General features: G+C 38.2%; 6 long non-coding RNA genes across 6 annotated transcripts; all 6 read left to right on the top strand.

Annotated features, from left to right (window-relative positions):
• The first annotated feature begins 2872 nt into the window (after positions 1-2872).
• On the top strand, positions 2873-4304 carry LOC139708313 (uncharacterized). The gene is made up of 3 exons (XR_011709341.1): positions 2873-3062; positions 3330-3740; positions 4082-4304. It is a non-coding gene; the product is annotated as an uncharacterized lncRNA (long non-coding RNA).
• Positions 4305-5200: 896 nt separating this feature from the next.
• LOC139708314 (uncharacterized) lies at positions 5201-6646 on the top strand. The gene is made up of 3 exons (XR_011709342.1): positions 5201-5404; positions 5672-6082; positions 6424-6646. It is a non-coding gene; the product is annotated as an uncharacterized lncRNA (long non-coding RNA).
• A 937-nt stretch (positions 6647-7583) lies between these two features.
• LOC139708315 (uncharacterized) lies at positions 7584-8987 on the top strand. The gene is made up of 3 exons (XR_011709343.1): positions 7584-7745; positions 8013-8423; positions 8766-8987. It is a non-coding gene; the product is annotated as an uncharacterized lncRNA (long non-coding RNA).
• Positions 8988-9880: 893 nt separating this feature from the next.
• LOC139708316 (uncharacterized) lies at positions 9881-11325 on the top strand. The gene is made up of 3 exons (XR_011709344.1): positions 9881-10084; positions 10352-10762; positions 11103-11325. It is a non-coding gene; the product is annotated as an uncharacterized lncRNA (long non-coding RNA).
• An 895-nt stretch (positions 11326-12220) lies between these two features.
• LOC139708328 (uncharacterized) lies at positions 12221-13664 on the top strand. Its single transcript, XR_011709347.1, has 3 exons — positions 12221-12424; positions 12692-13102; positions 13443-13664. It is a non-coding gene; the product is annotated as an uncharacterized lncRNA (long non-coding RNA).
• Positions 13665-14560: 896 nt separating this feature from the next.
• Positions 14561-16006, top strand: LOC139708329 (uncharacterized). Its single transcript, XR_011709348.1, has 3 exons — positions 14561-14764; positions 15032-15442; positions 15784-16006. It is a non-coding gene; the product is annotated as an uncharacterized lncRNA (long non-coding RNA).
• The last annotated feature ends 156 nt before the right edge of the window (positions 16007-16162 follow it).

Raw genomic sequence — 16162 nt, forward strand, 5'->3', positions numbered from 1 at the left:
GATGCCAAACTTTACATTTCATTTTGCGAGGCCACTGTTTTTTTGAAATTACTACTTGAATTTCCGAAACATTACCATATGCAAAAACAATAAAATCATCACCTAACTCATGGAAAAGTACTTAATTTGTCTTTCAATATGATATTTCAGCTCTGTCTCATACGGCTGTAGTCGATCCATAACTAGAAATGGTCTCATTTTTTTTTTTCTCTCAACATTTACAGAAACGACAACTCTGGGTCAGTCAGGTAGGTCTAAGTCTGCATTGTATTTTGTAACCTTTTTTGACTTAACATGTAGCAAGACAGAAAAATCAGTTAACACTATATAATAATTACTTTAAGATCAAAACTGGTTTTCAGCTATTCTTCGCTATAGGTATCGTCTTTAAAAAGTGTTTTCTCAACTGTCATAACCATGAAGTGACAGATACGTCCATGTCGTTTTTCTTTATTAACAGAAGTCACAACAAGATCGCGAAACGCGAGCGACAACGACTACTGCTCCAGGAACCGAGCAAAACAGCAGCAGTCGTGGAGGAAACTACTGCCACTCCTGAAGCAACAACTACAACTCAGACAACTGTTTACATCGATCACTACAGAAAGGCCGGAAATCTACTACGCCCAGGTACTTTTTTCACTTCCATTTTTTGTCGGACTTGTGTCCCCAAGACTCTAAACCTGAAGGATTTTCATTTGATTAGAAGGCAGTCAGACAAGTTTTTCCGCGTTAACATAACCTGTTCCATCATGTACTTTCTGCTACACCACATCCAACGAGCCAGTTTTGCTAAACTAGACAAATGAATAAAATACAAATATTGGTAGCTCTGTGTACGAGTCAAACGGTATTTCTGTTTTTCCCAAAACAGTTTTTTACGCTACAACTTATTTTTTTCTTTTACTTTTCCAGGTGATTGCAGAAAAACCACTGGATGGCGAGGACCCTGATACCAAATTAAAAGTATTACTGGACAAACGACGAAAAACAAACCTTTGGAAGGAAACCTACTTCCAATAGGAAAGTAAGAGTCATTGTCAAAATCAACGGATGACACCTCCGAAGTGACGATTACGGTATCAGCCGTCAGCATAACCACAAACGAAATGGCTCGCCTCCCAGTATTCTCACAATTGATGTCCTGTCGTCGAGCACTGGATCCGTTTGAAACGCAATTTTACAGCTGAATCCGGACAAGGTCAGCCTCCAGGAATGTACGAGCTTGAAAAATTTGACTGCTTTGAATGAAGTTTTTATTTTGACATCATCCTTCCTGATGACTACAAACGTGGCAGATTCGCAGTTTGACGGTGACATTCAGAGGATGTATTGAGACAGGTAATTTTCGTTTTTCCTTTTATTCTGGGTTCACTAATTCCTACTTTCTCATCTCTCTTGTTCTCTTATTCGATCTATACTGTATCGAGTTTGAATGTCCCCCATTGTTGCTGATATTCCACGGGTCTATTACATATGAAAATTTTGCTGTGCTCTCAATTCAGAGACAGAAAAAAAATAGTTGTGTGTTATTGAATTGATACGTTTTCATATAGTCTATACATACTGTCCGCTCGTTTAATTCTGGTACTTAACCGTGCACTCAAACTTTTTTAGCAACAAATTCAAATTTACATTCTGTAAACGTTTCCTTTCATATCTTGGATTCCCGGTGTTTCTTTTTTTTTTTCATTAATCAGCAACGAGCATGGAAAACAAACAGTAGTCACAACCGTTGTCACTACAAGTGTACCTGCCAGCACGTCCAAAACCCACTACAGTAACTGAAGCTACCACCACAGCTGTAAACCACAACAACTCCGATGGGCACTACTAGGAAGGAGGAGACCACAACTCTTTCTACTACTACCCCTGCTCAGTCTACAGCAATGGGTACAGCCTTGTTGTTGTTCTTTTATATTTGGATTAAAGGCCTTTCTACAAAAAAAAAAAGAAGAAGAAAATAATCTTGTGAAATCATTTTAGCTTCAATGCCAAAATAAACAAAAATGGATATAACATCTTCTTCACAGTGATAGATTTTCTACAAATCAAAGGAATCGCAAAACTGACGAACAAAATCTTTCAATATAGTCCAGATGACCTAAACTGAAATTTTTTGTTTAAATGGGATATCTTCAAAAATTTAATGTCGTAGAAATACGTTTCTAGATTCAATACCAAAAAAGAAGAGAACAACCAAAACACACAAAACAAAAAAACAAACTTGATATGACACAAACTTCACTGTACAGGCTCTTCAATGATTTCAAAACAAACTTGCAAGCTAACAAGCATTAATGCTCAAATTTTTATTTCAATTGCACAGTCCAGTAAAACTAAAAGATGACTCGAGGCAGGAATCTCTCTTTATACCAGATCAAGTGACAAAAACGCTAAAATTTTTGTTTTTTTTTGGTGTGTTTTTTTTTTTAGCAGTGTATTGATGCCAAAACTTTTACATTTCATTTGCGAGGCCACTGTTTTTTGAAATTACTACTTGAATTTCCGAAACATTACCATATGCAAAAACAATAAATCATCACCTAACTCATGGAAAAGTACTTAATTTTGTCTTTCAATATGATATTTTTCAGCTCTGTCTCATACGGCTGTAATCGATCCATAACTAGAATGGTCTCATTTTTTTTCTCTCAACATTTACAGAAACGACAACTCTGGGTCAGTCAGGTAGGTCTAAGTCTGCATTGTAATTGTAACCTTTTTGACTTAACATGTAGCAAGACAGAAAATCAGTTAACACTATATAATAATTACTTCAAGATCAAACTGGTTTCAGCTATTCTTCGCTATAGGTATCGTCTTTAAAAAAGTGTTTCTCAACTGTCATAACCATGAAGTGACAGATACGTGCATGTCGTTTTCTTTATTAACAGAAGTCACAACAAGATCGCGAACGCGAGCGACAACGACTACTGCTCCAGGAACCGAGCAAACAACAGCAGTCGTGGAGGAAACTACTGCCACTCCTGAAGCAACAACTACAACTCAGACAACTGTTACATCGATCACTACAGAAAGGCCGGAATCTACTACGCCAGGTACTTTTTCACTTCCATTTTTGTCGGACTTGTGTCCCAAGACTCTAAACCTGAAGGATTTCATTTGATTAGAAGGCAGTCAGACAAGTTTTCCGCGTTAACATAACCTGTTCCATCATGTACTTTCTGCTACACCACATCCAACGAGCCAGTTTGCTAAACTAGACAAATGAATAAATACAAATATTGGTAGCTCTGTGTACGAGTCAACGGTATTCTGTTTCCCAAACAGTTTTACGCTACAACTTATTTTCTTTTACTTTCCAGGTGATTGCAGAAAACCACTGGATGGCGAGGACCCTGATACCAAATTAAAAGTATTACTGGACAACGACGAAACAAACCTTTGGAAGGAACCTACTTCCAATAGGAAAGTAAGAGTCATTGTCAAATCAACGGATGACACCTCCGAAGTGACGATTACGGTATCAGCCGTCAGCATAACCACAACGAATGGCTCGCCTCCCAGTATTCTCACAATTGATGTCCTGTCGTCGAGCACTGGATCCGTTGAACGCAATTTCACAGCTGAATCCGGACAAGGTCAGCCTCCAGGAATGTACGAGCTTGAAAATTTGACTGCTTTGAATGAAGTTTATTTTGACATCATCCTTCCTGATGACTACAACGTGGCAGATTCGCAGTTGACGGTGACATTCAGAGGATGTATTGAGACAGGTAATTTCGTTTCCTTTTATTCTGGGTTCACTAATTCCTACTTTCTCATCTCTCTTGTTCTCTTATTCGATCTATACTGTATCGAGTTGAATGTCCCCATTGTTGCTGATATTCCACGGTCTATTACATATGAAATTTGCTGTGCTCTCAATTCAGAGACAGAAAAAAATAGTTGTGTGTTATTGAATTGATACGTTCATATAGTCTATACATACTGTCCGCTCGTTAATTCTGGTACTTAACCGTGCACTCAACTTTTTAGCAACAAATTCAAATTTACATTCTGTAACGTTCCTTTCATATCTTGGATTCCCGGTGTTCTTTTGTTTTTCATTAATCAGCAACGAGCATGGAAACAACAGTAGTCACAACCGTTGTCACTACAAGTGTACCTGCCAGCACGTCCAAACCCACTACAGTAACTGAAGCTACCACCACAGCTGTAACCACAACAACTCCGATGGGCACTACTAGGAAGGAGGAGACCACAACTCTTTCTACTACTACCCCTGCTCAGTCTACAGCAATGGGTACAGCCTTGTTGTTGTTCTTTTATATTTGGATTAAAGGCCTTTCTACAAAAAAAAGAAGAAGAAATAATCTTGTGAAATCATTTTAGCTTCAATGCCAAATAAACAAAATGGATATAACATCTTCTTCACAGTGATAGATTTTCTACAAATCAAAGGAATCGCAAACTGACGAACAAATCTTTCAATATAGTCCAGATGACCTAAACTGAAATTTTTGTTTAAATGGGATATCTTCAAAATTTAATGTCGTAGAATACGTTCTAGATTCAATACCAAAAAGAAGAGAACAACCAAACACACAAACAAAAACAAACTTGATATGACACAACTTCACTGTACAGGCTCTTCAAGGATTTCAAACAACTTGCAAGCTAACAAGCATTAATGCTCAAATTTTATTTCAATTGCACAGTCCAGTAAACTAAAAGATGACTCGAGGCAGGAATCTCTCTTTATACCAGATCAAGTGACAAAACGCTAAATTTTGTTTTTTTGGTGTGTTTTTTTTTTTTAGCAGTGTATTGATGCCAAACTTTACATTTCATTTGCCAGGCCACTGTTTTTGAAATTACTACTTGAATTTCCGAACATTACCATATGCAAAACAATAAATCATCACCTAACTCATGGAAAGTACTTAATTTGTCTTTCAATATGATATTTCAGCTCTGTCTCATACGGCTGTAATCGATCCCTAACTAGAATGGTCTCATTTTTTTTTCTCTCAACATTTACAGAAACGACAACTCTGGGTCAGTCAGGTAGGTCTAAGTCTGCATTGTATTTGTAACCTTTTTGACTTAACATGTAGCAAGACAGAAAATCAGTTAACACTATATAATAATTACTTTAAGATCAAACTGGTTTCAGCTATTCTTCGCTATAGGTATCGTCTTTAAAAAGTGTTTCTCAACTGTCATAACCATGAAGTGACAGATACGTGCATGTCGTTTTCTTTATTAACAGAAGTCACAACAAGATCGCGAACGCGAGCGACAACGACTACTGCTCCAGGAACCGAGCAAACAACAGCAGTCGTGGAGGAAACTACTGCCACTCCTGAAGCAACAACTACAACTCAGACAACTGTTACATCGATCACTACAGAAAGGCCGGAATCTACTACGCCAGGTACTTTTTCACTTCCATTTTTGTCGGACTTGTGTCCCAAGACTCTAAACCTGAAGGATTTCATTTGATTAGAAGGCAGTCAGACAAGTTTTCCGCGTTAACATAACCTGTTCCATCATGTACTTTCTGCTACACCACATCCAACGAGCCAGTTTGCTAAACTAGACAAATGAATAAATACAAATATTGGTAGCTCTGTGTACGAGTCAACGGTATTCTGTTTCCCAAACAGTTTTACGCTACAACTTATTTTCTTTTACTTTCCAGGTGATTGCAGAAAACCACTGGATGGCGAGGACCCTGATACCAAATTAAAAGTATTACTGGACAACGACGAAACAAACCTTTGGAAGGAACCTACTTCCAATAGGAAAGTAAGAGTCATTGTCAAATCAACGGATGACACCTCCGAAGTGACGATTACGGTATCAGCCGTCAGCATAACCACAACGAATGGCTCGCCTCCCAGTATTCTCACAATTGATGTCCTGTCGTCGAGCACTGGATCCGTTGAACGCAATTTCACAGCTGAATCCGGACAAGGTCAGCCTCCAGGAATGTACGAGCTTGAAAATTTGACTGCTTTGAATGAAGTTTATTTTGACATCATCCTTCCTGATGACTACAACGTGGCAGATTCGCAGTTGACGGTGACATTCAGAGGATGTATTGAGACAGGTAATTTCGTTTCCTTTTATTCTGGGTTCACTAATTCCTACTTTCTCATCTCTCTTGTTCTCTTATTCGATCTATACTGTATCGAGTTGAATGTCCCCATTGTTGCTGATATTCCACGGTCTATTACATATGAAATTTGCTGTGCTCTCAATTCAGAGACAGAAAAAAATAGTTGTGTGTTATTGAATTGATACGTTCATATAGTCTATACATACTGTCCGCTCGTTAATTCTGGTACTTAACCGTGCACTCAACTTTTTAGCAACAAATTCAAATTTACATTCTGTAACGTTCCTTTCATATCTTGGATTCCCGGTGTTCTTTTGTTTTTCATTAATCAGCAACGAGCATGGAAACAACAGTAGTCACAACCGTTGTCACTACAAGTGTACCTGCCAGCACGTCCAAACCCACTACAGTAACTGAAGCTACCACCACAGCTGTAACCACAACAACTCCGATGGGCACTACTAGGAAGGAGGAGACCACAACTCTTTCTACTACTACCCCTGCTCAGTCTACAGCAATGGGTACAGCCTTGTTGTTGTTCTTTTATATTTGGATTAAAGGCCTTTCTACAAAAAAAAGAAGAAGAAATAATCTTGTGAAATCATTTTAGCTTCAATGCCAAATAAACAAAATGGATATAACATCTTCTTCACAGTGATAGATTTTCTACAAATCAAAGGAATCGCAAACTGACGAACAAATCTTTCAATATAGTCCAGATGACCTAAACTGAAATTTTTGTTTAAATGGGATATCTTCAAAATTTAATGTCGTAGAATACGTTCTAGATTCAATACCAAAAAGAAGAGAACAACCAAACACACAAACAAAAACAAACTTGATATGACACAACTTCACTGTACAGGCTCTTCAAGGATTTCAAACAACTTGCAAGCTAACAAGCATTAATGCTCAAATTTTATTTCAATTGCACAGTCCAGTAAACTAAAAGATGACTCGAGGCAGGAATCTCTCTTTATACCAGATCAAGTGACAAAACGCTAAATTTTGTTTTTTTGGTGTGTTTTTTTTTTTAGCAGTGTATTGATGCCAAACTTTACATTTCATTTGCCAGGCCACTGTTTTTGAAATTACTACTTGAATTTCCGAACATTACCATATGCAAAACAATAAATCATCACCTAACTCATGGAAAGTACTTAATTTGTCTTTCAATATGATATTTCAGCTCTGTCTCATACGGCTGTAATCGATCCCTAACTAGAATGGTCTCATTTTTTTTTCTCTCAACATTTACAGAAACGACAACTCTGGGTCAGTCAGGTAGGTCTAAGTCTGCATTGTATTTGTAACCTTTTTGACTTAACATGTAGCAAGACAGAAAATCAGTTAACACTATATAATAATTACTTTAAGATCAAACTGGTTTCAGCTATTCTTCGCTATAGGTATCGTCTTTAAAAAGTGTTTCTCAACTGTCATAACCATGAAGTGACAGATACGTCCATGTCGTTTTCTTTATTAACAGAAGTCACAACAAGATCGCGAACGCGAGCGACAACGACTACTGCTCCAGGAACCGAGCAAACAACAGCAGTCGTGGAGGAAACTACTGCCACTCCTGAAGCAACAACTACAACTCAGACAACTGTTACATCGATCACTACAGAAAGGCCGGAATCTACTACGCCAGGTACTTTTTCACTTCCATTTTTGTCGGACTTGTGTCCCAAGACTCTAAACCTGAAGGATTTCATTTGATTAGAAGGCAGTCAGACAAGTTTTCCGCGTTAACATAACCTGTTCCATCATGTACTTTCTGCTACACCACATCCAACGAGCCAGTTTGCTAAACTAGACAAATGAATAAATACAAATATTGGTAGCTCTGTGTACGAGTCAACGGTATTCTGTTTCCCAAACAGTTTTACGCTACAACTTATTTTCTTTTACTTTCCAGGTGATTGCAGAAAACCACTGGATGGCGAGGACCCTGATACCAAATTAAAAGTATTACTGGACAACGACGAAACAAACCTTTGGAAGGAACCTACTTCCAATAGGAAAGTAAGAGTCATTGTCAAATCAACGGATGACACCTCCGAAGTGACGATTACGGTATCAGCCGTCAGCATAACCACAACGAATGGCTCGCCTCCCAGTATTCTCACAATTGATGTCCTGTCGTCGAGCACTGGATCCGTTGAACGCAATTTCACAGCTGAATCCGGACAAGGTCAGCCTCCAGGAATGTACGAGCTTGAAAATTTGACTGCTTTGAATGAAGTTTATTTTGACATCATCCTTCCTGATGACTACAACGTGGCAGATTCGCAGTTGACGGTGACATTCAGAGGATGTATTGAGACAGGTAATTTCGTTTCCTTTTATTCTGGGTTCACTAATTCCTACTTTCTCATCTCTCTTGTTCTCTTATTCGATCTATACTGTATCGAGTTGAATGTCCCCATTGTTGCTGATATTCCACGGTCTATTACATATGAAATTTGCTGTGCTCTCAATTCAGAGACAGAAAAAAATAGTTGTGTGTTATTGAATTGATACGTTCATATAGTCTATACATACTGTCCGCTCGTTAATTCTGGTACTTAACCGTGCACTCAACTTTTTAGCAACAAATTCAAATTTACATTCTGTAACGTTCCTTTCATATCTTGGATTCCCGGTGTTCTTTTTTTTTTTCATTAATCAGCAACGAGCATGGAAACAACAGTAGTCACAACCGTTGTCACTACAAGTGTACCTGCCAGCACGTCCAAACCCACTACAGTAACTGAAGCTACCACCACAGCTGTAACCACAACAACTCCGATGGGCACTACTAGGAAGGAGGAGACCACAACTCTTTCTACTACTACCCCTGCTCAGTCTACAGCAATGGGTACAGCCTTGTTGTTGTTCTTTTATATTTGGATTAAAGGCCTTTCTACAAAAAAAAAGAAGAAGAAATAATCTTGTGAAATCATTTTAGCTTCAATGCCAAATAAACAAAATGGATATAACATCTTCTTCACAGTGATAGATTTTCTACAAATCAAAGGAATCGCAAACTGACGAACAAATCTTTCAATATAGTCCAGATGACCTAAACTGAAATTTTTGTTTAAATGGGATATCTTCAAAATTTAATGTCGTAGAATACGTTCTAGATTCAATACCAAAAAGAAGAGAACAACCAAACACACAAACAAAAACAAACTTGATATGACACAACTTCACTGTACAGGCTCTTCAAGGATTTCAAACAACTTGCAAGCTAACAAGCATTAATGCTCAAATTTTATTTCAATTGCACAGTCCAGTAAACTAAAAGATGACTCGAGGCAGGAATCTCTCTTTATACCAGATCAAGTGACAAAACGCTAAATTTTGTTTTTTTGGGTGTTTTTTTTTTAGCAGTGTATTGATGCCAAACTTTACATTTCATTTGCGAGGCCACTGTTTTTGAAATTACTACTTGAATTTCCGAACATTACCATATGCAAAACAATAAATCATCACCTAACTCATGGAAAGTACTTAATTTGTCTTTCAATATGATATTTCAGCTCTGTCTCATACGGCTGTAGTCGATCCATAACTAGAATGGTCTCATTTTTTTCTCTCAACATTTACAGAAACGACAACTCTGGGTCAGTCAGGTAGGTCTAAGTCTGCATTGTATTTGTAACCTTTTTGACTTAACATGTAGCAAGACAGAAAATCAGTTAACACTATATAATAATTACTTTAAGATCAAACTGGTTTCAGCTATTCTTCGCTATAGGTATCGTCTTTAAAAAGTGTTTCTCAACTGTCATAACCATGAAGTGACAGATACGTGCATGTCGTTTTCTTTATTAACAGAAGTCACAACAAGATCGCGAACGCGAGCGACAACGACTACTGCTCCAGGAACCGAGCAAACAACAGCAGTCGTGGAGGAAACTACTGCCACTCCTGAAGCAACAACTACAACTCAGACAACTGTTACATCGATCACTACAGAAAGGCCGGAATCTACTACGCCAGGTACTTTTTCACTTCCATTTTTGTCGGACTTGTGTCCCAAGACTCTAAACCTGAAGGATTTCATTTGATTAGAAGGCAGTCAGACAAGTTTTCCGCGTTAACATAACCTGTTCCATCATGTACTTTCTGCTACACCACATCCAACGAGCCAGTTTGCTAAACTAGACAAATGAATAAATACAAATATTGGTAGCTCTGTGTACGAGTCAACGGTATTCTGTTTCCCAAACAGTTTTACGCTACAACTTATTTTCTTTTACTTTCCAGGTGATTGCAGAAAACCACTGGATGGCGAGGACCCTGATACCAAATTAAAAGTATTACTGGACAACGACGAAACAAACCTTTGGAAGGAACCTACTTCCAATAGGAAAGTAAGAGTCATTGTCAAATCAACGGATGACACCTCCGAAGTGACGATTACGGTATCAGCCGTCAGCATAACCACAACGAATGGCTCGCCTCCCAGTATTCTCACAATTGATGTCCTGTCGTCGAGCACTGGATCCGTTGAACGCAATTTCACAGCTGAATCCGGACAAGGTCAGCCTCCAGGAATGTACGAGCTTGAAAATTTGACTGCTTTGAATGAAGTTTATTTTGACATCATCCTTCCTGATGACTACAACGTGGCAGATTCGCAGTTGACGGTGACATTCAGAGGATGTATTGAGACAGGTAATTTCGTTTCCTTTTATTCTGGGTTCACTAATTCCTACTTTCTCATCTCTCTTGTTCTCTTATTCGATCTATACTGTATCGAGTTGAATGTCCCCATTGTTGCTGATATTCCACGGTCTATTACATATGAAATTTGCTGTGCTCTCAATTCAGAGACAGAAAAAAATAGTTGTGTGTTATTGAATTGATACGTTCATATAGTCTATACATACTGTCCGCTCGTTAATTCTGGTACTTAACCGTGCACTCAACTTTTTAGCAACAAATTCAAATTTACATTCTGTAACGTTCCTTTCATATCTTGGATTCCCGGTGTTCTTTTTTTTTCATTAATCAGCAACGAGCATGGAAACAACAGTAGTCACAACCGTTGTCACTACAAGTGTACCTGCCAGCACGTCCAAACCCACTACAGTAACTGAAGCTACCACCACAGCTGTAACCACAACAACTCCGATGGGCACTACTAGGAAGGAGGAGACCACAACTCTTTCTACTACTACCCCTGCTCAGTCTACAGCAATGGGTACAGCCTTGTTGTTGTTCTTTTATATTTGGATTAAAGGCCTTTCTACAAAAAAAAGAAGAAGAAATAATCTTGTGAAATCATTTTAGCTTCAATGCCAAATAAACAAAATGGATATAACATCTTCTTCACAGTGATAGATTTTCTACAAATCAAAGGAATCGCAAACTGACGAACAAATCTTTCAATATAGTCCAGATGACCTAAACTGAAATTTTTGTTTAAATGGGATATCTTCAAAATTTAATGTCGTAGAATACGTTCTAGATTCAATACCAAAAAGAAGAGAACAACCAAACACACAAACAAAAACAAACTTGATATGACACAACTTCACTGTACAGGCTCTTCAAGGATTTCAAACAACTTGCAAGCTAACAAGCATTAATGCTCAAATTTTATTTCAATTGCACAGTCCAGTAAACTAAAAGATGACTCGAGGCAGGAATCTCTCTTTATACCAGATCAAGTGACAAAACGCTAAATTTTGTTTTTTTGGTGTGTTTTTTTTTTTAGCAGTGTATTGATGCCAAACTTTACATTTCATTTGCCAGGCCACTGTTTTTGAAATTACTACTTGAATTTCCGAACATTACCATATGCAAAACAATAAATCATCACCTAACTCATGGAAAGTACTTAATTTGTCTTTCAATATGATATTTCAGCTCTGTCTCATACGGCTGTAATCGATCCCTAACTAGAATGGTCTCATTTTTTTTTCTCTCAACATTTACAGAAACGACAACTCTGGGTCAGTCAGGTAGGTCTAAGTCTGCATTGTATTTGTAACCTTTTTGACTTAACATGTAGCAAGACAGAAAATCAGTTAACACTATATAATAATTACTTTAAGATCAAACTGGTTTCAGCTATTCTTCGCTATAGGTATCGTCTTTAAAAAGTGTTTCTCAACTGTCATAACCATGAAGTGACAGATACGTGCATGTCGTTTTCTTTATTAACAGAAGTCACAACAAGATCGCGAACGCGAGCGACAACGACTACTGCTCCAGGAACCGAGCAAACAACAGCAGTCGTGGAGGAAACTACTGCCACTCCTGAAGCAACAACTACAACTCAGACAACTGTTACATCGATCACTACAGAAAGGCCGGAATCTACTACGCCAGGTACTTTTTCACTTCCATTTTTGTCGGACTTGTGTCCCAAGACTCTAAACCTGAAGGATTTCATTTGATTAGAAGGCAGTCAGACAAGTTTTCCGCGTTAACATAACCTGTTCCATCATGTACTTTCTGCTACACCACATCCAACGAGCCAGTTTGCTAAACTAGACAAATGAATAAATACAAATATTGGTAGCTCTGTGTACGAGTCAACGGTATTCTGTTTCCCAAACAGTTTTACGCTACAACTTATTTTCTTTTACTTTCCAGGTGATTGCAGAAAACCACTGGATGGCGAGGACCCTGATACCAAATTAAAAGTATTACTGGACAACGACGAAACAAACCTTTGGAAGGAACCTACTTCCAATAGGAAAGTAAGAGTCATTGTCAAATCAACGGATGACACCTCCGAAGTGACGATTACGGTATCAGCCGTCAGCATAACCACAACGAATGGCTCGCCTCCCAGTATTCTCACAATTGATGTCCTGTCGTCGAGCACTGGATCCGTTGAACGCAATTTTACAGCTGAATCCGGACAAGGTCAGCCTCCAGGAATGTACGAGCTTGAAAATTTGACTGCTTTGAATGAAGTTTATTTTGACATCATCCTTCCTGATGACTACAACGTGGCAGATTCGCAGTTGACGGTGACATTCAGAGGATGTATTGAGACAGGTAATTTCGTTTCCTTTTATTCTGGGTTCACTAATTCCTACTTTCTCATCTCTCTTGTTCTCTTATTCGATCTATACTGTATCGAGTTGAATGTCCCCATTGTTGCTGATATTCCACGGTCTATTACATATGAAATTTGCTGTGCTCTCAATTCAGAGACAGAAAAAAATAGTTGTGTGTTATTGAATTGATACGTTCATATAGTCTATACATACTGTCCGCTCGTTAATTCTGGTACTTAACCGTGCACTCAACTTTTTAGCAACAAATTCAAATTTACATTCTGTAACGTTCCTTTCATATCTTGGATTCCCGGTGTTCTTTTTTTTTCATTAATCAGCAACGAGCATGGAAACAACAGTAGTCACAACCGTTGTCACTACAAGTGTACCTGCCAGCACGTCCAAACCCACTACAGTAACTGAAGCTACCACCACAGCTGTAACCACAACAACTCCGATGGGCACTACTAGGAAGGAGGAGACCACAACTCTTTCTACTACTACCCCTGCTCAGTCTACAGCAATGGGTACAGCCTTGTTGTTGTTCTTTTATATTTGGATTAAAGGCCTTTCTACAAAAAAAAGAAGAAGAAATAATCTTGTGAAATCATTTTAGCTTCAATGCCAAATAAACAAAATGGATATAACATCTTCTTCACAGTGATAGATTTTCTACAAATCAAAGGAATCGCAAACTGACGAACAAATCTTTCAATATAGTCCAGATGACCTAAACTGAAATTTTTGTTTAAATGGGATATCTTCAAAATTTAATGTCGTAGAATACGTTCTAGATTCAATACCAAAAAGAAGAGAACAACCAAACACACAAACAAAAACAAACTTGATATGACACAACTTCACTGTACAGGCTCTTCAAGGATTTCAAACAACTTGCAAGCTAACAAGCATTAATGCTCAAATTTTATTTCAATTGCACAGTCCAGTAAACTAAAAGATGACTCGAGGCAGGAATCTCTCTTTATACCAGATCAAGTGACAAAACGCTAAATTTTGTTTTTTTGGTGTGTTTTTTTTTTTAGCAGTGTATTGATGCCAAACTTTACATTTCATTTGCCAGGCCACTGTTTTTGAAATTACTACTTGAATTTCCGAACATTACCATATGCAAAACAATAAATCATCACCTAACTCATGGAAAGTACTTAATTTGTCTTTCAATATGATATTTCAGCTCTGTCTCATACGGCTGTAATCGATCCCTAACTAGAATGGTCTCATTTTTTTTTCTCTCAACATTTACAGAAACGACAACTCTGGGTCAGTCAGGTAGGTCTAAGTCTGCATTGTATTTGTAACCTTTTTGACTTAACATGTAGCAAGACAGAAAATCAGTTAACACTATATAATAATTACTTTAAGATCAAACTGGTTTCAGCTATTCTTCGCTATAGGTATCGTCTTTAAAAAGTGTTTCTCAACTGTCATAACCATGAAGTGACAGATACGTGCATGTCGTTTTCTTTATTAACAGAAGTCACAACAAGATCGCGAACGCGAGCGACAACGACTACTGCTCCAGGAACCGAGCAAACAACAGCAGTCGTGGAGGAAACTACTGCCACTCCTGAAGCAACAACTACAACTCAGACAACTGTTACATCGATCACTACAGAAAGGCCGGAATCTACTACGCCAGGTACTTTTTCACTTCCATTTTTGTCGGACTTGTGTCCCAAGACTCTAAACCTGAAGGATTTCATTTGATTAGAAGGCAGTCAGACAAGTTTTCCGCGTTAACATAACCTGTTCCATCATGTACTTTCTGCTACACCACATCCAACGAGCCAGTTTGCTAAACTAGACAAATGAATAAATACAAATATTGGTAGCTCTGTGTACGAGTCAACGGTATTCTGTTTCCCAAACAGTTTTACGCTACAACTTATTTTCTTTTACTTTCCAGGTGATTGCAGAAAACCACTGGATGGCGAGGACCCTGATACCAAATTAAAAGTATTACTGGACAACGACGAAACAAACCTTTGGAAGGAACCTACTTCCAATAGGAAAGTAAGAGTCATTGTCAAATCAACGGATGACACCTCCGAAGTGACGATTACGGTATCAGCCGTCAGCATAACCACAACGAATGGCTCGCCTCCCAGTATTCTCACAATTGATGTCCTGTCGTCGAGCACTGGATCCGTTGAACGCAATTTCACAGCTGAATCCGGACAAGGTCAGCCTCCAGGAATGTACGAGCTTGAAAATTTGACTGCTTTGAATGAAGTTTATTTTGACATCATCCTTCCTGATGACTACAACGTGGCAGATTCGCAGTTGACGGTGACATTCAGAGGATGTATTGAGACAGGTAATTTCGTTTCCTTTTATTCTGGGTTCACTAATTCCTACTTTCTCATCTCTCTTGTTCTCTTATTCGATCTATACTGTATCGAGTTGAATGTCCCCATTGTTGCTGATATTCCACGGTCTATTACATATGAAATTTGCTGTGCTCTCAATTCAGAGACAGAAAAAAATAGTTGTGTGTTATTGAATTGATACGTTCATATAGTCTATACATACTGTCCGCTCGTTAATTCTGGTACTTAACCGTGCACTCAACTTTTTAGCAACAAATTCAAATTTACATTCTGTAACGTTCCTTTCATATCTTGGATTCCCGGTGTTCTTTTTTTTTTCATTAATCAGCAACGAGCATGGAAACAACAGTAGTCACAACCGTTGTCACTACAAGTGTACCTGCCAGCACGTCCAAACCCACTACAGTAACTGAAGCTACCACCACAGCTGTAACCACAACAACTCCGATGGGCACTACTAGGAAGGAGGAGACCACAACTCTTTCTACTACTACCCCTGCTCAGTCTACAGCAATGGGTACAGCCTTGTTGTTGTTCTTTTATATTTGGATTAAAGGCCTTTCTACAAAAAAAAAGAAGAAGAAATAATCTTGTGAAATCATTTTAGCTTCAATGCCAAATAAACAAAATGGATATAACATCTTCTTCACAGTGATAGATTTTCTACAAATCAAAGGAATCGCAAACTGACGAACAAATCTTTCAAT

Source organism: Diadema antillarum, unplaced genomic scaffold (genome assembly GCF_040938485.1).
Source record: "Diadema antillarum isolate AM-2024a unplaced genomic scaffold, OU_Dant_1.0 seq00001325_RagTag, whole genome shotgun sequence".
Lineage (NCBI taxonomy): Eukaryota > Metazoa > Echinodermata > Echinoidea > Diadematoida > Diadematidae > Diadema > Diadema antillarum.